At 42.1% G+C, this 24,155-nt stretch overlaps 1 pseudogene; it reads left to right on the top strand.

Moving 5' to 3' along the window:
- On the top strand, positions 1-23,796 carry LOC136480986 (uncharacterized; annotated as a pseudogene).
- Positions 23,797-24,155: the final 359 nt, after the last annotated feature.

Raw genomic sequence — 24,155 nt, 5'->3', positions numbered from 1 at the left:
ATGGACGAGTCGGACGATGAGCTGGTTTGGTAGACGGACGAGGAGGAGGGGCCACACGAGGACAACGAGTTGGAGGCGGCAGGCACGGGTTCTGCTTCCTCCGACTCCTCTTTGAGTGTCTACTTGCAAGATCCCGTGAGCCTTCCACATGTTCCGCTTGCTCACCAACGCCTAGTGAGTTGCCCCGAAGGGCAAAAGTAAGTAACTTTATATGTTATCACCACTACTTCATATGATATGATGAAAAAACTAATAATTTTTCTTAATCACTTATGCAGGAACTGGGTGGTTGTGTCGGGTGGTAACGCATAGCTAGTCAACGGCATCCTAGGTCTTCGGTGCAGGCAACACTTCCCCGGCATTGTCACGTATGCATCGAAGACGGAGCCAGCCTACTCGTTTGACCACTACGCCGTTGCCACCGACGCGGAGTACCCCAACAAGGCGGCACGGGTGAAGGCAGAGCTTTGGGTAAGTCTCCCTCGCACAACATTGCTCAATACGTTGCATTCATTGGACTTTTCTTGAAATAATGAATGGATACATCGCTTTTGTATGCAGACTTATTACAGATGCGAGGAGGGATTTGAGGCTAGGGCGGAGCAGGTGACTACAAAAGCCTGTAAAAAACTTGTCTCCGGCATGCATCATGAGCTGCGCATCTAGGCCATCGTAACCTACTATGGGTCAAAGCTTGGAGAGAGGAAAACCAAGAAAGACGTAAGAGAGATGCAGCTGACTCGGGAGCAGTACCTTGAGGTAAATGAAGAACATCAATATTGATTCGTTTTGAGATTAAGTTGGTTTAATTTGATCTTCTTATATGTCCAATACTTGATGATGTGTAGATGATTCCCTGGTGGTGCCAAACGTATCCCGAGTGTTGGGCGATGATGGTGGACAGGTGGTTCACGGAGGAGTACCTCAAGATGCACAGGGATGCCTGGGACTGCCGTTTGTAGATGCAAGGTCCAGCACACCATCAAGGCAGCCGCAGCCTCGCCGGATACAAACAAGTATGGGTACGTGAATTCATTTATCTATTGTGATGCTCAGTTCTGCATGATTTCTAATCATCGTGCTGTCTTTCCCCTAGTCGGCGTCACATAGTGGCCAAGCTTGCTCGGACTTCTAGGCATGGTGTATGGCCCACAAGGGCAAGGCGACGTCCGACGTCTCCTTCAACCTAGAGGACCCGCCCGAGGCATCCACAAACCTGAGCGTCCACTCCCGTATCAGTGAGTACACTGAGGTGGCAAGGTCGCTCCATGGGTCAGACCACGATCCGAGCACCCAGGACTTTGATGGAGAGGCCGTCATGAGGGTGGGGCAAGGCAAGAAGCATGGGCGGTTCTGGCTTGGCGACGGCGTCATCGACACGGCCTCTACTCCCCCTCTCTCCTAGATCCAAGCACGGAGAACGAGCGAGAGCCCGACCATTCGCACACAGTCGACCGCTGCACAGCACCGGGTCGACGCACTCGAGGTTATTCCTGTTTTACTCATCACACATTGATCCTTACACACCTTAATTAGCTTTGCATTACTGAAACATTGGAGTGAAATATTGCAGGCCCGACTGGAACAAGAAATGAGGCAACGTCTGGAGCTGGAGGCTGGGCACCAGAGGATGGCGACCCAGCTGGAGGCCGAGCGGCAGGCCCAGGCGCAGAGGCTGACGGACATTACGAAGTTCCTACAAGGACTTGGGCAACGTGTGGGCTTCTCTCTACCACCTGGGTTGTTGGTTCCACCTCTGCCTCCGCGTCCTACAGCTATAGCTACTCCTCTAAGTATGAAAGTTTTTTACTTTCGCTTATGCTTTGCTTGTATGGCCTCTACCTTTCTAGATTAGCTATCCAAATAATCTTGTCTCACATGCAATCTTTTCTCCTTTGTGCAGTCTCCATCTGACGGTGGTTCGAATAATCCACCACATGCACCTCCGAATGATGGAGCTGGGCCTTTACCACAATGGCCTTGGCCGAGATGAGTGCACGTTGTATTTTTTTCATTTGTTGTTCACTTTGTGATATACTTGTGATGCACTTGTGGACTTTGATGGACTTGTGGATTTATTTGGATGGACTTGAGCAGTTATTATTATATATGTGATATATATTGTGATGGATATGATATGTGCGGATGAATGTGTGGATGGATGAGATATATATGTGATGGATGATATATATATGTGATATATGTTTGTATGAATTTATTTGTCACGATGGAATGTAAAAAAATTAAAAATTGCAGTTTTGGGTCACTTTGTCGAGTGTTGCACTCGGCAAAGGACCCCTTTGCCGAGTGCAATGGTCACAGCACTCGGCAAAGCTAGAAAAATGGGTGTCCAGGAAACCATTTTTCTAGCTTTGCCAAGTGCTGTGACCATGGCACTCGGCAAAGAAATTTTAAAAAAAATCAAACTTTGCCGAGTGCCGGACAGAGGGCACTCGGCAAAGAATTTTTTTAAAAAAAAATTCAAACTTTGCCGAGTGCCAGGCAGAGGGAACTTGGCAAAGAAATTTAAAAAAAAAATTCAAACTTTGCCGAGTGCCGGGCGGAGGGCACTCGGCAAAGAAATTTAAAAAAAATTGAAACTTTGCCGAGTGCCAGACAAAGGGCACTCGACAAAGATTTTTTTTTAAAAAAAATTCAAACTTTGCCAAGTGCCGAACAGAGGGCACTCGGCAAAGAAATTTAAAAAAAAAATCTTTGCCGAGTGCCTAAAGGTTGGCACTCGGCAAAGAAATTTTGTAAAAAAATAAAAACTCTTTGCCGAGTGCCTGAAGGGTTCGCACTCGGCAAAGAATTTTTTAAAAAAAAAATAAAAATCTTTGCCGAGTGCCTGCAGGGTTGGCACTCGGCAAAGTGACCGTCAACGGGACTGGTGCCGTGACGGTCGCTTTTCTTTGCTGAGTGTCCCCGGGGCACTCGGCAAAGCCTTTGCTGAGTGCCCGATAAAAGACACTCGACAAAGAGGGCTTTGCCGATCAATTTTTGCCGTATGTTCTTTATCGAGTGCCGCACTCGGCAAAGGCTTTGCCGAGTGCAATCTGGCCTTTGCCGAGTGCCTCAGGCACTCGGCAAAGAACCTAAATCCAGTAGTGCAGGGTCAACGAAGGCCACATCATTATTCCTCGGGCCCTGCACATTTCTACCTCCATACTCCATAACCAAGAAATGATCAATTCTTATATGTATCCATTGTTACACACTACGCTAGATTTGCACATCACTGCCGGCCTCATAACTGCTGGATTTGTGAGAATCGGCAGTGATGTACCTTTACTGCCGGTTATGAGCTTGAAAATGAAAAAATAATTGGTGCTGGGCTAAAACCGGCAATGAAGGACCACATCACTGCCGGTTTTTGGCTTCAATTGGTAGTGTTTTGGCGGGCACTCATCACTGCCGGTTTAAGCCAAGAGCCGACAGTGATTGGCACTATCACTGTCGGTTCTAGCCAAGAACCGATGCTGATAAGTCTACAACACAAAAAGGCTGCAGCCATCCTCTCCTTCCTCCTCTCTTCCGTCCCGAGAACAGAGGCACGCGTTTGGACCCTTCCCTCCATTGTTGAGGCTGCTCTTCACCATGATGCTAGTACTTGGATTTTGAAGAATGGCTTGATCTTTTTGCTTTAAGGTTAGTAACAAACATCCACTCCTTTGTTTTTGTTGCTTAATTAGCTTCGTTTTGATGGCTACATTGCTTGATTCTCATTCTAGTTCTTTCTCCATTCTAGAGAGCACTTTTCCAATTGGACATTTGTGCAAGGCTCAAATTATGGTGAATCCATCATCCAAAAGGTTGGTGTCTATGAATACATTTAAATTCCTAGCTAATTATTCCATGGGGGTCAAGATCATCATTATTAGTATGTGATGCTATAATTAGTTCTTAGAAGTAGAGTAGAATAGTTGTTCTTCAATATTGTGCAATAATTGTTTTTTACTACGATTTTTAATTTACAGGGCCGGGGCTACCAATTTCAATTTTTCAATAATTAGTGTACAATAATGTTTTCCAAAAAATGGTACTTTTGAGCTACAATTGTTGTTCATGAAGCTTGATTTCTTATTAATTCTTTGTAATTACTATCTTAGTATTTTTTGTGCAGAGATGGATCGAGAGTGGATGCATCTGTCCCGAACGGACAAGCGGTACATTTATGGCGTCAGCCAGTTTATCACCGATGCCAAAGCCCATGCTGGGAATGGGAACCCTATCTTCTGCCCATGCAAAGATTGCAAGAATTATAGGAACTTTCGTCAAATCGAGTCTATACGATCGTACTTGATTACCAGGGGGTTCACGCCAAACTATACGATATGGACTGTGCATGGCGAGGTTGGTGTGAATGTTCTATAGGGAAACGATGATGATGTGGACATGCCTGACGTAGCCATCCACGATGCTGACGAGGAACCCGGTGTCAACACGGAACCTATGGCCATAGTTAATAATGTGTTTAGGAACACGCTAGCTGACGACACCGAGGATAACAATGGCATCTCTCAGTTGCTACGTAATGTAGAGACCGGATGTCTTAGTGAAAGACAGCTGAGAAAGCTAGAGAAAATAAGACAAGATGGTAAAACACCATTGTATAGGAATTGTCCAATCAGCAAACTAGAAGACGACATCATGCTGTTAGAGTTCAAATCGACAAATGGATTGAGCGATAAAGGCTTCGATCAGTTGTTATGTATAATAAGAAAAATACTCTCAGAAAAAAATGAGTTGCCAGAAAAGACATACTTGGCCAAGCAAATGATCTACCCATCGGCCTCGAGGTTGAAAAAAATCCATGGCGTGTTCCAATGATTGCATATTGTACCGTGGAGAAAAATACAAAGACTTGGACAAGTGCCCCAAGTGTGAAGCTCCACGGTACAAGGAAGGGCTGTCAGATGAGGGTACCAAGACCAGAGGAGGTTTCGTAAAGGTCATTTAGTATTTCCTTATAGCTCCCCAGGTGCATAGGTTGTTTGCATCTGCAAAGTCAGCCAAGCTATTGCACTGGCATGGCGAAGAGCATAAGAAAGATACAATGATGAGGCACCCCACCGATGGGCATGACTGGAGGACTGTCGATACTATGTTCTATAAGGACATCGGTGGAGAGGTAAGGTACCTTTGGTTTGCTTTGAGCACAGATGGGATGAATCCTTTTGACCGGGTTAGAGGCAATCATAGCACCTGGCCAGTGACACTCTGTATATACAACCATCTACCTTGGGTCTGTATGAAGCAGTCATACATCCAGATGCCACTACTAATCCAAGGGCAAAGACAACCTGGGAATGACATCGATGTGTTTCTGGAACCAGTGATCGATGAACTAGTGGAGATGTTTGAAAAGGGTGTGCCGAATGTTTGGGACGAGTACAAAAGGAACATGTCACGATCAAGGTAGTACTTATCGCTACAGTCACCGACCTGCCAGGTCGAGGTTTGTTATCTAGAGAGAAGACAAAAGGCTATACTGGATGTGTCGAGTGCTTGGACGACACTGATATGGTAAATCTGTCAAATAACTCAAAGATAGTTTATATGGGACACCATAGGTTTGTACCTAAGGATCACCGTTACTGCAGGAATAGAAAAGATTTCAACGGTACTATTGAGAAACGCTTAGCTCTAAAATATCGAGATGGGCCTACGATACTTCGAGAACTCAACAAACTGGCGGTTGTCCTTGGGAAGGGGGACAATGCAGTAGCAATGCCTGATGGGAGCGTTTGGAAGAAAAAATTGGTTTTCTGGAAGCTACCTTACTGGCCATTTCTGAGTGTACGCCACTGTCTTGATCCCATGCACATCACTAAAAACATGTGCGCTAACACTCTTAACACCTTGAAGGACACCGGGGGGACATTGAAGGATTTACTAGCCACACGCCTGGACATGCAACACTTGGGAATCAGGAAGGAGCTGCATCCCGTGGAGTTAGAGAATGGACAGTTCGAACTTCTGGTTGCGCCATGGACATTGAAGAAGGAAGAAAAGCGTGCGCTTATTTTTTTCTTCAATGAACTCAAAGTCATGATGGGCTACTGTGCGAATCCGAAGAGGCTAGTGAACATGAGAGAACTCAAGTTCAACTATGGCCCTATGAAGGCCCATGACTTTCATGTCATTATGACTTAGCTGCTCCCTGTTTTCTAGCATGGTATCCTCCCCCCAAAGGTCCATGCCCCAATCATAAAGCTTTGCTCGTTCTTCAATGCGATCTCACAAAAGGTCATTGATGTGTCCACGCTAGAGCAGCTGCAGCGGGACATAGCCGAAACTCTCGTTAGGCTTGAGATGCATTTCCCGCCAACTTACTTTGATATCTCATTGCATCTACTCATTCATCTTGTTGACCAAATTAGAGCCCTTAGCACAATGTACCTACATCAGATTTTCCCTTTTGAAAGATTGATGAAAGTTTTTAGGAGGTATGTTAGGAATAGATTCAATCTAGAAGGGGGCATGGTTGAAGGATGGTCAACGGAGGAGGCCATTGAGTTCTGCACATATTATCTAGACATCAAAAGGGTCGAAGTTCTAGGATCTCATCATGGGGGAAGACTACGTGGCAAAGGAACGATCGGAGAGAAATCTGTTATAGTAGTCGACCCTATTTCTTTCAGACATGCATAGTTCGCTGTTCTCCAGCAAGTCGAGGGTGTGATGCCATACATTGACGAGCACAGGCAATCGCTGCAAACTTTGTATCCGAGTAGGTCACAGGCTTGGTTGGATAAAAACATAAGGAGGAATTTGTCAGCTGGTTGCGACGTCGCTTGCTTAGAATAAAGTTGAATAATCAATTGGATGCCTTAGCCAAGGGACCTTCGAGTACATATCTTAAGTACCAAGGGTATGAGATCAATGGATTCACATTTTGCACAAAAAAGCAAGATAGAAAGAGCACATACCAAAATTGTGGTGTTCATTTTGATGCTCACGACGAAAACGGCAACCTGCAGGCGACATAGTATGGTTTCATAGAGGAGATATGGGAGCTAGCCTACGTTCCATTGAATGTAGCTCTTTTTCACTGCCAGTGGGTCTGGCTCGAGGAAATCAACACTGATAGCGAAGGGTTCACTACCGTTGATCTCACTAAGACCGCATACAGAGATGACCCCTTCGTCCTTGTAGGAGATGTTATGCAAGTCTTCTATGCAAGGGACAACAAGACAAAAGGAAGGCTAAAAGTAGTCCTAGAAGAGAAAAGCAAGATTGTCGGTGTCGATGGAGTGACGGACGAAGAATACTATAGGGGCTATCAGGAAATGCCTCCATTCGGGGCGAATGTACCCCTACCTATCCTTCAAGAGGGTGACAAACCTGCTTACATACGAATTCATCACAATAAGGCCCTCATTGTTGATGCACCTAAAGATAGTTAGATTATTGATAACTATGTAATCATTATGCAGACGTTGTTTCAGCAATTCGGACTGAATATTTAATTTATATTTTGTGTGCATCTCTACAATTTAATTATTGACTGTAATCAAATATTAAGATGATGTTCACAAACACTATTATTTGATAATTATAGACCATTAATTAATTATCACAGAATTAAATAATCAAGACACAAATTTTTTGTGTTATTTTAGAATATAAACTAACTGCATTATTTCTATTAATAAATAAATAAAGAAAAGCAAACTAAGCGAACCCTCTATCCTAGCTCAGCGGTTAAGACCGCGCACTCTGTACTCTGAGACCTGCGCTCGAATCCTAGGTGGCCAAACTTTTTTGATTTTGCATTTATTATTTAGTAGTGCATTACGATGGAATAAAAGAAAAAAATAAAATCATTCTAACCGAACTCCCTATCCTAACTCAGCGGATAAGGCCGCGCACTCTTGACCTCGAGACCCGCGCTCGAATCTCAGGCGGGCCAAACTTTTTAATATTTTTTACAAAAATGCTGCGATGGCAGGCTCCAAACCGACCGTGTTTTTTTATATTTTTCACTAAAAGTTGGCGGCAGGGCCCTTCACTGCCGGTTTTAGTTTTAAAACTGGCAGTGATAGCTTCTATCACAGATGGTTGCTCAAACCAACACAGAAGGCCCAATGCACTGTCGAGTTTTAAACTAAATCTGATAGTGATGTGTAGATGCTCCTCACATGCCAATAGTGCTCCGATGACCACAACAGTTGGAACACTGCTCCCACCTACCCCGACAACTTTAGTTCAGAAATAAAAATGTACCACGACTGCTAGCCCCTATAAAATGGCCCTCGGCCAAGAGCTAGCCTCTCCATGCATGTTGGTTTCAGCCAGGCCTTATCAACCATGATATAATATTTTTTTCTCACAACAAATAAATATATCGTTCTTGTTAAAACTTTCCCACTGTAGTATCTAAATAAATATATTCTTTACATATATGCACCTTCACTGTCGGTTCTATTTAGAAACCGACAGTGATAGCCACCTTCACTGTCAGTTCTATTTAAAAACCAGTAGTGATGTCCATGCCCCCCCTATATAAAACAAACTGCCAGCCACATACATGTGTCGATCATTACTGCTAGCCACATACATGTGTCGATCATTACTGCCAGCCACATGCATGTGTCGATCATTACTGCCAGCCCTATATAAAACAAATTGCTACTCCAACCAATGCTACTGCTACCGTCCGTGTCGATCATTACTGCTAGCTAAGCAACCTATACCTTGGATTGGATGCATGCCACTTCTATAGCTGCTCACCGACATCGCCAAGAAATCCCCCGGCAGAACGTACAGCACCGTGCTCGACGGGACGAACCTAAGCGCGCCCTTCGCGCAGCTGCTGGGTGGCTTCCTCACTGTAGTGGCACAGGACGTGCAGCTGACCCTCACCCTAAAAAAAACCGACGACGACCCGGACACGATGGCGGTGGCCCCCAAAACGGACTACACGCAGACCACCGACGCCAACGGCGTGATCACCATCAAGTTCGCCACCCTCTTTAGCGGAGAGACGCGCAAGGTCGCCGTCAACTTCGCTCTCAAGGAAAGCTCCGAGACCGAGGCCTACAACGTGACCTTAGCCATGGCGAGGCACAGCTACGCCACCGAGGAAAAGCGGCAGCCTGCCCAGAACATTCAGCGGCTGCGCACCCCAGACCCGAGCCCTCCCGGCGTCGCTGGCAGAGTGAGCGGTCGGTGCAGGCCGAGGAGGTACGCAGGCAGCATGTCGACATGATCAGCAAGGCCCAATGGCGGATGGTGGCAAACTGGACCGCGTGCGGGATAAGATTAGGGACTCCCAGAACGTGTTGGAGGACATCATGCTGGACGACGGCGATCGGATGGTGAACGTGCTCCGAGCCGAGTTGCTGCGGCTGCTGGAGTACATGGAGTCGCAGAAGCTCTACAATGAGCCGGGCCACCCCTACGCGCTCGCCACCCTCATCTCACATGGCCGCCAGCGTGTCGCTGGAAGGGGCGACGAGGAGGTCATCTCCCACTACGTCACGCCGCGCATGATCGCCTACCTAGCACTACTAGAGAACAGACTTTAGAACGATGTCCAATTTAGCATTGCCTCGACATTTTTTGCCCCCGGGACTAAAGGTTCCTTTAGTCCTGGCTAGTAATACCAACCGGGACTAAAGCTTTTAGTCCCGGTTTGGGTGATGCCCCAGGAATAAAGATTAATCTTTAGTCCCGGTTTGACCCCCTAACCGGGACTAATTATCCCGGCCTATAGACCAGCTCATTTCTTCCTCCCCGAGCCCGAGCCATTCTATTCAAACTCACTGCCTCTGTTCTTCAGCTTGCTTTCTTGCTCTCTCCCCCTCCATTGGTGTTGCTCTTCGATTTTGGAGGTAACAAACTTAATCCTCTTATGTTTTATCATTAGCTTATCTTATTTTGCGATGTAGATGCATGTGTAACTTTATATGTTGCACTTTATTATGATTTTATGTCATTTTAGCTCAAAATCACATGATGATTTGCATATATGTTTAGATAAACAAAAGTTAAATTAGTTCATCAAAATCACTTGATAATTTAGTATTGCTAGTATATGTAGTACATTTCATGGTTTAGTTAGATAAATAAATATTTTTATTTTTTTAATATATTACTTTAGAAATGAAACATTTACAATAGTTTACAAAAATAAGTATAGAAAGTAACTTGATATGGTGGATTTGATTATGATTTCTATGTCATTTTTAGCTCAAAATCACATGATGATTTACAATAGTAAAATCACTTGATAGTTTGGTATTTTACTATTATACATAGTACATATTTCATGGTTTAGTTAGATAAATAAATAATTTTAGTTTTGTTTAAATATATTATTTTAGAAAATGTGAAATTTACACTAGTTTGCAAAAATAAGTATAGAAAGTAGATGACAACTGGTACCGGATCCTCGGCCTCTCGTTCGGTTGCGAAACGACTGAGGCCAGAACTCCCTCTCATTATCTGCGGCAAGTGTAAGCAGAAGATTGTGATGGAGTACCGAGTCAAGAGACAGGGACCCAACAAGGGTCGTGTTTTCTACAAGTGCCCGGATCACGATGTGAGTTTCTTACGCATTTGATTATTATGGCTAATTGACCTGCTTTTCTTGAATATTTTTGACTAAATATTTTTTGGCTTTAATTTTAGTGGGAGGGCAACGGATGCGATGGTTGGTACTGGGAGGAAGATTATGCTACATACGTGCAAAATTCGGGTGCGCTTGAGGTAGCGGCTGCTGATGATGAGGCAGTGAGCCAGCAGGAGAAGCTTATTGATATTCAACAGACGAATGATTTGTCTGTTTTAGTTGCGTACGATCACGAAATAATTATGTTACTGAAGTGCATTGTAGTTTTAGTTTGTTTAGTGATAGTTGGGATTGCTTACGTTGTAGCCAGGCTTAGTTAATTAATCAACCTGTGTGTGTCATCTATGTTGTCTAATAAAATACTTAATTATGTTCAAGGTTTTTATAATTTGTCGTGTAATGCAGATTATGTCACGCCATTGGATGTACAATGCCGATCGCCGCTCCCAAGACTTAATGGAGGGCGTGCACTATTTCTTAGGTGTGGCCGAGGCAAATAAGCGGGATGGTTTCATGTGCTGTCCATGTGCCCTATGTAAGAATTTAAAGGAATATTCAAGCTCAATGAGTCTTCATTCACATTTGCTTAAGTCAGGTTTCATGTCAAACTATATATGTTGGACTAAGCATAGAGAAAGCGGGGTCATGATGGAAGAAGGTGAAGGAGAAGATTTAGACATTGATGACATTATTGCTCAGTATGGTGCCTTTGATGATACTACAATGGGGGGAGATGAAGAAGTGGTAGCGGCAGAAGATGATCTCGGTGATGCTCTTGGCGATGCCATTCGTGATGCACAACAAGAATGCGAAAGTGATAAAGAGAAAATTAAGTTCGAGCGCATGCTTGAGGATCATAGGAAGTTGCTATACCCGATGGCCAAATAGGGGCAAAAAAAGCTGGGTACAACACTGGAATTGCTACAGTGGAAGGCAAAGAATGGCGTAACCGACAAGGCATTTGGGAATTTATTGAACCTCATAAAGAAGATGCTTTCGAAGCCAAATGAATTGCCCACCACTACGTATGAAGCAAAAAAGGTTGTCTGCCCTTTGGGATTAAAAATCCAGAAGATACATGCATGTCCTAATGACTGCATCCTCTACCATGGCAATGAATACGAGAATTTGGATGAATGCCCGGTATGTAAAGCATCGCGGTATAAGATCAGACGCGATGATCCTGGTGACGTCGAGGGTAAACAACGTCCTAGAAAGAAAATCCCTGCCAAGGTTATGTGGTATGCTCCTATAATACCACGCTTAAAATGTTTGTTCAGAAATAAAGACCATGCAAAGTTGTTGCGGTGGCATAAAGAAGACCGTAAGGTAGACAATATGCTGAGACACCTAGCTGATGGGTCCCAGTGGAGAGCGATAGACAGGGAATTTCTAGAGTTTGCAAATGAGGCTAGAAACTTAAGGTTCGCCTTAAGTACAGATGGTATGAATCCTTTTGGGGAGCAGAGCACTAGTCATAGCACTTGGCCAGTTACTCTATGTATCTACAACCTTCCTCCATGGTTATGCATGAAGCGGAAGTTCATTATGATGCCGATCCTCATCCAAGGTCCGAGGCAACCTGGCAACGACATTGATGTCTATCTGAAGCCATTAGTTGAAGAACTTCTAGTTTTATGGAACAAACCAGGTGTACATGTCTGGGATGAGTACAAACAAGAACACTTTGACCTACGAGCAATGTTGTTCGTAACAATCAATGATTGGCCTGCTTTAAGTAATCTTTCAGGTCAGACAAACAAAGGATATAATGCAGCACACATTATTTTGATGACCTTGACAGTATATAATTGAAAAGATGCCGAAAGGTCGTGTACCTTGGCCATCGTCGATTCCTTCCTTTGAATCACCAAGTAAGAAAGAAAGGGAAGCATTTTAAAGGTAAGCCAGACCACCGGAAGAAGCCTCATAACCGAACCGGGGAAGATGTACTCGCAATGGTCAAGGATGTGAAAGTAGTATTTGGAAAGGGACAAGGTAGCGAATCTGTTCCCAAAGATGCTAAGAGACACGCACCCCTGTGGAAGAAGAAGTCCATCTTTTGGGAGCTACCCTATTGGTAAGTCCTAGAGGTCCGCAACGCAATCAACGTGATGCACCTGATAAAGAATCTTTGTGTGAACCTGTTAGGATTCATGGGTGTGTACGGGAAGCCAAAGGATTCACTTGAAGCACGACAGGACTTGCAGGGCATGAAAGAACGAGACAACCTTCATCCAAAGAAGACAGATGATGGACGTCATTACTTAAGTCCTGCTAGCTACACGCTTAGCAAAGAAGAGAGGGACAACATGTTCGAATGTGTAAGCAGCATCAAGGTCCATTCGGGATTCTTCTCCAATATAAAAGGTATAATAAATATGCCAGAGAAGAAATTCCTAAACTTAAAGTCCCACGACTGCCATGTGCTTATGACGCAATTGCTTCTAGTTCCTTTAAGAGGAATTCTACCTCCACATGTACGTCTAGCCACCATGAAGCTATGTGCATTCCTCAATGCAATTTCTCAGAAGGCAATCAATCCAGTGGAACTAGCTACTCTACAGAATGATGTGGTTCAATGTCTTATCAGCTTTGAGTTGGTGTTCCCTCCATCCTTCTTTAATATCACGACACACCTCCTAGTTCATTTGGTGAAGGAGATTAGTATTCTTGGACCTGTGTTCTTACATAACATGTTCCCCTTCGAGAGGTTTATGGGAGTCTTAAAGAAATATGTGAAAGTACGTTCTAAGCCTGAAGGAAGCATCGCCCAGGGCTATGGAACAGAGGAGGTCATTGAGTTCCGTGTTGACTTTATTCCTGGCCTTGCCCCGATTGGCGTTCCCGAATCACGACACGAGGGGAGACTCAGTGGTAAAGGAACTTTAGGAAAGAAAACATATATCGGCATGGAAGACGATTATTTCAATAAAGCACACTACATAGTTCTTCAGAACTCGTCATTGGTGCATCCGTACATCGAGATACATAAGGAGTTCTTATGATCCAAGTTTCCAGGGAAGACTGAAGCTTGGATTAGGCGTCAGCACATGGAAAGTTTCAGTGGTTGGTTGTGAAAAGAATGTCAAGGCGATGACAATATTGATGAGCAACTGTATTTGTTGGCTAGGCAACCATCATGGCATATCCTCACGTACCAAGGGTACAAGATAAATGGGAATACATTTTATACAGTTGCCCAAGATAAAAGGAGCGCCAATCAACATAGTGGTATTCGCATAGATGGCACAGATCCAATTGGGAATATACAAACATATCATGGCCGCATAGAAGAGATATGGGAACTAGACTACACACCTAATTTTAAAGTCCCTTTGTTCCGGTGCCAATGGGTGAAGCTGATCGGAGGAGGGGTAATAGTCGATAAAGAGTATGGAATGACAACAGTGGACCTCAACAATATTGGGTACAAAGATGAACCATTCGTCCTTGCTGCCGATGTGAGTCAGGTGTTCTACGTGAAAGACATGTCTCTAAAATCAAAGAGAGGAAAAAACGAAGACATCAACTCAATGATCAATGAGCCAAAGCGCCACATAGTTCTTTCTGGAAAAATAAATATAGTGGGAATTGAAGACAAGTCAGACATGTCAGAAGATTATGAAAGAAATGTCTGAATTCCACCCTTCATAGTGAAGAAAGATCCAAGCATCATGTTAAATGATGAAGACACTCCATGGTTACGACAAGATCATAACCAAGAGTCATACGTCAAGAAGAAATTCACTGTTGTGCCTGTATGATACAACGATGCATGTTTAATATATTATGTTTTAGAGATGGATATTATGTAATATGTTATGACTTCACATTGTAATATGTTTAATATATGTTTCAAATTTCACAAGTATGTGACATAGTTTTAGAAAGTCTATATGAGATTCAAGAATTTATGACTAGTGTTTAATAAAACTTTCTCAAATTAGAAAATGAGCTATGTAACAATTGTAGATCTTGCTGAGATGATCAAACTTGGTATTCAAAGTTTTTTCATCTGAGGTCATTTAGTGTTCATTTGAGCAAGTTTGACCAAGTTAAGTTTGGTCAAATAAAAAAAACAACACTTTGACTCTAGTATTATGAACTCTAAATGACTTCAAATTGAAAAGTTTTGAATACCAAGTTTGTTAAACTCAACAAGATCTACAATTGTTGTTTTGGTCAACTTTCCATTTGAGATAGTTTGGACGGTTCAAATTTGTGATTTTTAAATTTTGACGCATACAAACTAGTTTTCGAAACCCTAGATTGTCTCAAATTGAAAAGTTTGAATACCAAGTTTGTTCAGCTCATCAAGATATACAATTTTTGTTTTGGTCAACTTTCCATTTGAGAAAGTTTATATGGTTCAAATTTGTGATTTTTAAATTTCGACGCCTACAAACTAGTTTTCGAAACCATAGATTGTCTCAATTTGAAAAATTTTGAATACCAAGTTTGTTCAGCTCATCAAGATCTACAATTCTTATATAGGCCATTTTTTCATTTGAGAAAGTTTGAACAAAATGTTGTTCAAATTTCACAAGTGTGTAACATAGTTTTAGAAAGTCTGAGATTCAAGAATTTGTGACTAGTGTTTGATAAAACTTTCTCAAATGGGAAAATGAGCTATGTAACAATTGTATATCTTGCTGAGATGATCAAACTTGGTATTCAGAGTTTTTTCATCTGAGGTCATTTACTGTCTCATTTGAGCAAGTTTGACCAAGTCAAATTTGGTCAAATGAAAAAAACAACACTTTGACTCTAGTATTATGAACTCTAAATTACTTCAAATTGAAAAGTTTTGAATACCAAGTTTGTTAAACTCACCAAGATCTACAATTGTTGTTTTGGTCAACTTTCTATTTGAGATAGTTTGGACGGTTCCAATTTGTGATTTTTAAATTTCGACACCTACAAACTAGTTTTCGGAACCCTAAATTGTCTCAAATTTAAAAGTTTTGAATACCAAGTTTGTTCATCTCATCAAGATATACAATTGTTGTTTTGTTTAACTTTCCATTTGAGAAAGTTTAGATGGCTCAAATTTGTGGTTTTTAAATTTCAACGCCTACAAACTAGTTTTCGGAACCCTAGATTGTCTCAAATTGAAAAGTTTTGAATATTAAGTTTGTTTAACTCATCAAGATCTACAATCCTTATATAGGCCATTTTTTCATTTGAAAAGTTGTAGAACAAAAATACTACATTTTCTTTATTTTTATAGGTTCAACAAAATTTTTCGGTCATTTTGGTCAAAAACCGAGAAAAAATTGAAACATTGACGTTACAATAATATGATAATAAATTTCCTATCGAATAATATTAGTTTTATTAATTTTAAGTTACAAATATATTTTTGCATTAACAAAATACTTAGTATTAGTAACATTTATATTCTATATTCATAAAAAAAATTAAAAACTTTAGGTTATAAAATTTTCCTATTTACAATAAATAATTAGTTAATCAATAGTATTTTTTAAAATAAATATTGCAAAGTATTGAAGTTGCTATAGAATTAATTGATTAACCTAGTATTAAACAAGGAGAACAAAATCAAAATCCCAGGCCTTTCCAATTACTCTGGCGGGCTGCTAAAATTTTCAGGCCTTCAGTCCCGACCCAGGCCAGGAACCGGGACTAAAGGGTGGGCGGAATGCCCACCCAAAAATACCTTTAGTCCTGGCTGGTAACACCAACCGGGACTAAAGCTCCTTTAGTCCCGGCTGGTAAGCCGAGCCGGGACTAAAGGGTTAGACCTTTAGTCCCGGTTCGGCTTACCAGCCGGGACTAAAGGAGATTTAGTCCCGGTTGGTGTTACCAGCCAGGACTAAAGGATCCCGGTCTATATATATCGAACGGTTCATGTTTTGTTCATCTTCTACTTTTTGATCTACACGTCGATCTCGTCTCTACCGTACCCGGCTGTGTCGAGCTCGTCTCTACCGCGCCGCCATCGTCGTCTACCCCCGCCCGGCCGTGCCAATCCGCCCGCATCGCTTCCCGCCCGGCCTCGTCGTCGAGCCCCGCCCGGCGGCCATCGAGCTCGTCTGCCGCGTCGTGCCGTCGTCGTCCCTCGTCCGGCCGCGCGATCTCGCCGTCTCCGCCATAGTCGTCCTCGCGCGAGGTGCTCAGCTCGGCCCCATGGCCGGCCAGCACGCCCTGCTCGGCCCGCCATCTGCCCCAGCTAGTTTATTTAGATAGTTTTTTAGATAGTTTTTGATATATATGTTAGATTAAAATATATTAAAATTTAATTAGTAGTTTATTCTTAGTTTTTTAGATAGTTTTTGATATATGTTAATTAGATTTAAATATATTAAAATTTAATTGGTACTTTATTTAGATAGGTTTTTATTATAGTTTTTGATATATTTAGTAATTATTATTCTATCTCTCTCTATATATGTGTTAGATTTAATTTTGATTTAGTAATTCTATCTATGTATATATGTTAGGTTTAATTAGATTTAGTAATTAATTCTATCTAGATATATGTGTGTTATTATATTTAATTAGATTTAGTAAATATATTCTATCTCTCTATATATATGTTAGATTTAATTTTGTTTTAGTAATTGACACAGGCATATTTTATTAGTAATTCTATCTCTATATCACATGCATATTTTATTTTAGTAATTCTATCTATATATCACTTGGATATTTTATTAGTAATTCTATCTATATCACATGCATATCTAGAGAGAGATTCTATATGTATACATATGTACTTATTTCCATGTGTTGAGAGAGAGAGAAAATTGTATCTAGAGAGACATTCTATGTGTTATCACATGCATATCTAGAGATATATACATATGCACTTATTTCTATGAGTTGAGAGAGAGAGAGAAAATTGTATCATTCTATGTGTATATATACATGTACTTATTTTCATGTTTTTGGATCGAAAGTGTTTTTGATTCGATTCCAAAGCCTATACCTTATTGTTGTTTATCCTTATGAAATATTATGTGTTATTATATTTAATTGGATTTAGTAATTCTATATGCGTTATCACATGTACTTATGTTATGTGCCATAGTAATTCTATCTATGTGTTATCTTGAAGATACAAATGGCTGCTCCAGATGATAACTTGAATGATGACATAATGGCGGATATTATCAATGCCGGCACCAATGCGGATGTAGATGACACGAGTCAATACTTTGCTGATTATGAGGATATCCTGAATATCCCGGTGGTTGAAGATCAACAAATTATCACGCAAGAAAATACTGGCGAGGTATATTCGATTATCTATCATCTCTTATAGATGCATGCGTACGTATATTTGTTGTTAATCGTTGTGTTTCTACTCATGTAGCCGGTCTCTGGATCTACATCAACCACCGGCAAGAGTAGGAAAGTCCGAGGGCCAAAAAAGCCATTAGAGGGCCGTTTTATAATATCAGAATTCGACACCGACATCGAAAAACCATTGGGACCACATGCTCAGACATATGTCAATCAATATGGGTTCATTATAAGGGATAGGATCCCAATTAGTGCTCATGAATGGAAGTAGAAGATATCCGCTCCTAATGTTAGTTTTGTATCTGATCATGACAAGAACCTAGCTTGGAGAGATATCACTCTGCATTTCACATTACAAGCAGATGATGCTTTGAAGGAGCTAGTGAGGGATTGGACAATGAAGAAGATGGCAACATTGTTTCAGAGTTGGAAGAAGACATTGTATAAAAAGTTTATCTTGAAGAATGATACGCTGGATTTCAATGCTAAGGCGTTTGTCTTGTTGGAGTCCCATTGGGATGACTTCGTACAATACAAGTCATCTCAAGAGAGTGAGGAACGTGTGATGAGGAATCAGCAGAATGCCCGACAGAAGCAATACCATCATCGCATGGGATCAGGTGGTTATAGGAGTGCTATTCCCAAGTGGCAGAACCTAGAAGCAGAGATTACTGCCAAGGGAATCATACCTGAAACAATAGAGAAGAACTGGCCTCAACGCATGAAGAATTGGTTCTACGCTCATGGGGGAAGCCTAGACCCAGACACTGGCAAGCTAATTTTTGGCCAAAAATTTGAGAGAGCAACACAGAGACTAGCTCGTGCTAGGGAAGAAGCTGATAGTGGTGTTTTCAAGCCCAATAGAGAGAAGGATGAATTGACATATGCCCTAGAGAATCCCGAACACGGTGGTCGAACAAGAGCCAATGTGGCGGTTCCATGGCTACAAGCATTCCCAGCAGACAAGGATACCTACAGAAGCCGCCAGAGAAAGAAGGATGAGGAGGCAGACCGAATCCATGTATTGGAGCAATTTGTTAATGAGTCACGACAAGCATTGCTTGAATCACGTGAACGAGAAAAATCTCTTGAGGCAAGAATGCAGGAGGAGATCAAGAGGCAAGTGTAGCTAGCAATGAGTCAAATGCAATCGCAATCAACGTCGGGAGTCACCATTAGCCCCGTTGGTCAGATGAAAAGCAGTTGTGCTTCCACGGAGCTGCCAGTTATTCAAGATGACGCTGGGTTGTATCAATCATGGTGGCTGTCGGGGTTGTATCTCCAGATGGTAATAACGCATCAATCATGGTGGCTGTCGGGGTTGTATCTCCAATAGACCGAACGAAAACACCAAGAATCCAGGGGTCCGTTATTCAACCTGGATATGCTAGCGTCTCGGTCGATAGAGTGCTCATAGGTTACAGCAATGTTCCTCTTGACATTGAAGGCGGTGATGGGGAGAAGACACTACGAGAAGCAGAGAAGACATTTATTCAATGGCGCAAATGCTTCATCATCATTCCTGGGGCACCACCGCTTCCCCTACCTCACCCTAGGTATGAATGAAAGTGAATGAAATATTATTTTCCATTAATTTTATATTGGCTTCAAAAATAATTGACTCACAACTTGTTTTTGTAGCAGGGTCTCCCCCCAGCCTAGCCCAATCATTCATTCCCCATCTCATCACAGCATCGCGGGGGGCGAGATGACTTCATCCCCACGGCGATCTCCAGCTCCTACACCAGCCCCATCGCGTCCACAATGATCTCCAGCTCCTACACCGGCCCCACCACCTCCACAACGATCTCCAACGCCTCCACGCCGGTCTCCAACACCGGCCTCATTGCCTCCACGCCGATCTCCAACACCGCCCCCACCCCCTCCACAGCGACGCACTACAGAGACGTCTAAGGTTCCGGCGGCAAAGAAGACCCCGAAAAAAAGAGTTATTTCTCAAGAAATACTTCCTGAAAAGACTGATGAGCAAATAGCAGCTAAAGAAGACAAAAAAGTGAAAGATTTTTTTATAGATATCCAAAAGCAGAGACAAGCGAAGCTTAAGAAGCCGTACTTTTACATACCACGAGATCTGCTGAGGCAAAAGGTCGAAGCTCACAAGAAAAAGATGCTTGAAGTTCGTAAGCCTCTGCCACTATCAGACTATGACCGCTCCCTCGTGAAGTCACATGATGCAGATAAGAAAAGGAAAAGAGCATCAGGGAAGGATGTCCCACAGCTCGGACAACAGAAGCAACCAATGCAAAATCTTGTTGTTGCTAATGAATATGGTTCCAACATAGAAGTCTATCAACTAGACAACTCTGGAGAAGTGTCGGTTCAAGACCTTAATGCTTTTTTTGAACTAACTGGTTTAACCTTGGATCAATTGACGGGCAAAGCTCCAATCCAGAACCTAGAAGTTGATATCTGGAAGACTTATAAATTTGGCAAAAGTCTGTACAACCCTGCGGCTCTGAATGAATTGGGAACGCAAATGTACTTGCTCAACAAGTGGTACATGCAGGCGTGTGGTAGGGGTGAGGAGTGGATCTTTGTTATATTTAGATACCATCATTACTTCTGTGGCGATGACATCTTACATATTAGTTTCGAAGAATTGCATCAACTATACCACATGGACGCTCTGGACAAATCAATCATTAGCTGCTTTTGTTTGTAAGTGATTCTTACTTTTATTTAACAAACTCACTTCCATGCGTACGTGTATATAATTATCCTGACATGTAACTTATATTTATATACAGATTCCAGATGTCAGAGCTCCAAAGAATACAAGACACCAGTGTTGGCTTCATTGATCCTTATATCGTATTCAAAACCGATATTATTGTCAAGGAGCAGTGGGTATCTGAAGCACAGAAGAATATCATGAGGTTCTTCGTGAAGCAGCACGACAAGACAATAATACTTTTCCCGCATAACTTTGAGTAAGTGTTAATAATAATGTAGTCTACACATTTTATGTAATATCAATACAACTTATATGCATGTACGCGTGTGTATAAACCAATGCAGGTTTCACTGGATACTCATTGTCATTGAGTTAAACTCAAATTGGTTACTAATCTTGGACTCGTTGAGAAAAGAGCGGGCACTATACCAAGATATAATAGACATTATTCAGTGGTAATTTCGATCTCTCGCGCACAACTATTATTGAATAGACTTTGCCATAATTTATTAACGATCTTACATTATTAGTCGCACAGGGTTTGGAAAGAGTTTATTCGGCAACACCGCAAGGATTGCAAGGCACCACTTAATGTAGTTGAAATACCAGTAAATTGTACTATATATAATTCCCCACGTGTTTAATTACTATATCGTACTTCAATTTACGTGTGAGATGATGAGAATAATCTTCTTCTCGTACAGTGGTGCTTGCGGCAGCAACCAGGTAATAACTTGTGTGGATACTACGTTTGTGAATTTATCACTGCACACATAAGAAGAACTCCTGAAGATGTCCTCAGAGTACGTATATATCAATTTTTTATTTATTTTTAAATGAATATATATATATATATATATATGTATTAATACTTTTCCTTTTATTTCAAATGCAAGACTGAATGGTTGAAACAAAGGGTCATGCAAAAAGACCATCTGAAAGCAGTTCAAGAGTCAATAGCAGGATTTCTTCTAGAAAAAGTGCTAAATCCCAACGGCGAGTTCTACTTTGATCCTAAGGAATAAATGATGTAAATTAAATGTTTATTGATATCGTTATTTTAGAGAACAAGATTATGAAAGTATTGTATATATACATATATATCTATAATATATATAGTTTCATACTTTATTCGAATATAATAATGCTCGAGATGAGAATTAGATGTAATTATATGCGTGCGTGTATTTATATTAGCAGCGTAGAATACGTACATAAAAACATATTATATATTAAACAAATATGTGTAACTGAACTGAAAACAAATTAAACAAAAAAAAAGAAAAAGAAAAGAAACCTTTAGTCCCGGTTGAGGTTACCAACCAGGACTAAAGGGTGTGGCCACGTTTGCTCGGCTGGAGAGCCTTTAGTCCCGGTTGGTAACACCAACCAAGACTAAAGGTCCCTCTTTAGTCCCGGCTCAATGACCCGGGACTGAAGGTTCTACCTTTAGTTCTGGGATCGTTGTCCCAACGCAGTAACCGGGACTAAAGGTTGTTACCGCCCAGGACAACAAGGCCATCCTGTAGTAGTGTAGGCTAGAGCAGGTCAAGTAAGTTCGAGGAGAATCAGCAAGCGCCGGTGCCCACCGCGGACAAGGACGTCGAGCAGCAGATGGCTACCAACCCACTCGCCGCCATCTCCGCCCCGCTCGGCTTCTACCTGGAAAACGCCATCCAGGCGCTGCAGGCCATCGAGAAGATCATCTCCGCCACCACAATTTTATATTATTTCGGGTCCAATTTCAATTTACTATCCCCCAAAACGCATGCTATGTTTTTCTTTATCTCTTTTTATTTTATCTCTACTCGTACCTTTTTTTTGCGAATTATGTGTGTCCACTCCAATCCAATAAGCACGCGGGCCCCTGAGAAGTCCTTCCATTGTGTTTGTTTAATCACTCTAATTATCTAGTATCTACCACTGTAATGTAATATAAAACTATTTTTAAAGCAATAAAAACAGCATATTTAGATTTGGATATCCAATCTAGGTCTCTAAAACTATATATTTACACAATCAAAATACATAACTTCGACACCAAAATGTATAAATCGGGCTCTCCATTTTGGAAAGTATCTACGTACGTCAGCACTAATTAACTAAATATAAGAACTCTTTGGTTGAGCTTCACATCTAGTCAAAGTAGCTTCCGTTGTGACTTCTTATGTAAAGCAGCTTCTTATCGCTCTAGCTTCTCTAGTTAGAAAATCATATGGTAAAACAATTTCTCGTGATGTTTGAACATAGTGAAATTTTCAAAATACTCTCTTATTTTTTCCTTCTTTTTCTTTTATTTTTTTCCAACTTTAGGTCATGTTTGGTACAGCTTCACGAGCTGTTTTTTAGCCAAACGGGTCTTCTGAAAATAGCTTCACCCATGAAGCTCCTTAGATCATGCTCGCACATGGGAATCAGGTGGGATGAACATAAAAATAGTAGCTTTTCACAACTTCACCTCATACTTATGGGCCCTGTGTGGGATCCTGTGACAGCATGTTTTAAGAAATCTAAATGCAGAGCTGTTTTACCAAATAGGTCTCCAAAACAGATTCGGCTTCCCCGAGAAAGCAGTTCGTAAATCTAAAACCCCAAAAAACAGCTTCACTAGCACAGCTGAGCTATGTCAAACATGGCCTTATTTATTTCTCTATTCTCCACGAATTGACCTTATCCACTCGCATAGGCCATTTGGACCCTCCGCATGACTAAACGCATTGGCCGTCCAACACATACCATGCTTTTGCCTGAGCAACACCGGCAGCAGACCTCCGCTCCTAGGACACCGTCGCCAGATCTCCTCTGCCACAGCCTCGCATCATGCTGCCCCTGCCCCTCACCGGTCTCTTCGCCTCGCGCCGCCACCGCCTTCGCTAGCCTCTCTGCCTCATGTGGTCGCACCGCCTCAACCCCTTACCGGCCTATCCGCCTCGCACTGCCTCTATGCTTTACTGGCTTCCGCTCTAAGCCACCTTGCCCCCACCTCGCGCCAATTAGGGCAAATCGTGCCACGATCGCGCGCTGGACCCACGGAGCGCAAGGAAGTTGAGTGAAGTTACTATTTTAGGCCCCGTTTGGTAGAGCTTCTACCGGCTCTAGCTTCTCTGGCGCATTCACTGTTACACTATTCATAGGAGCTATTTTTCTCTCTCCTCTCTCCTCTCATAGAGCATCTTTTGCTAACAAATAAGTGTAATTAGTTTAATATCATTGTTGCATGCGTATATGTCGCAGACTATATCCCCAATAGATTGGCTACGATCAGAACTTAGCTGGTTCTTTATCTCGGACATCGTCGAGAACATGGCATCTAATGCAAGTGGTCGGCTATGGACGTGTGAACTCAGTTTTTTCATCCCTGTGAGGGGTTCAAATCATCGAAACCATATCCACGGGACGGGAATTAGGAGCCCGGACGTGATAAGCGCCCAATTAAGTGTCATGCGCATCTGTTTAGAGGCACTTCGACGTATTTGCTATGATGTGCCTGATTTCTCACACTTCAAGGCACTTGCTTTGAGTGCTGGTGATATCCCCGTCCCGTAAGCAAGCGAATGGTTTGCGAGCTATAACCATGCGGATGTGGTAAAATAGTCACTTATACCTGAG

Source organism: Miscanthus floridulus, chromosome 9 (genome assembly GCF_019320115.1).
Source record: "Miscanthus floridulus cultivar M001 chromosome 9, ASM1932011v1, whole genome shotgun sequence".
NCBI classification, from domain to species: Eukaryota; Viridiplantae; Streptophyta; class Magnoliopsida; order Poales; family Poaceae; genus Miscanthus; species Miscanthus floridulus.
Note: the sequence above shows the minus strand (reverse complement) of the source record. Positions and strands in the feature narration are given on the sequence as shown.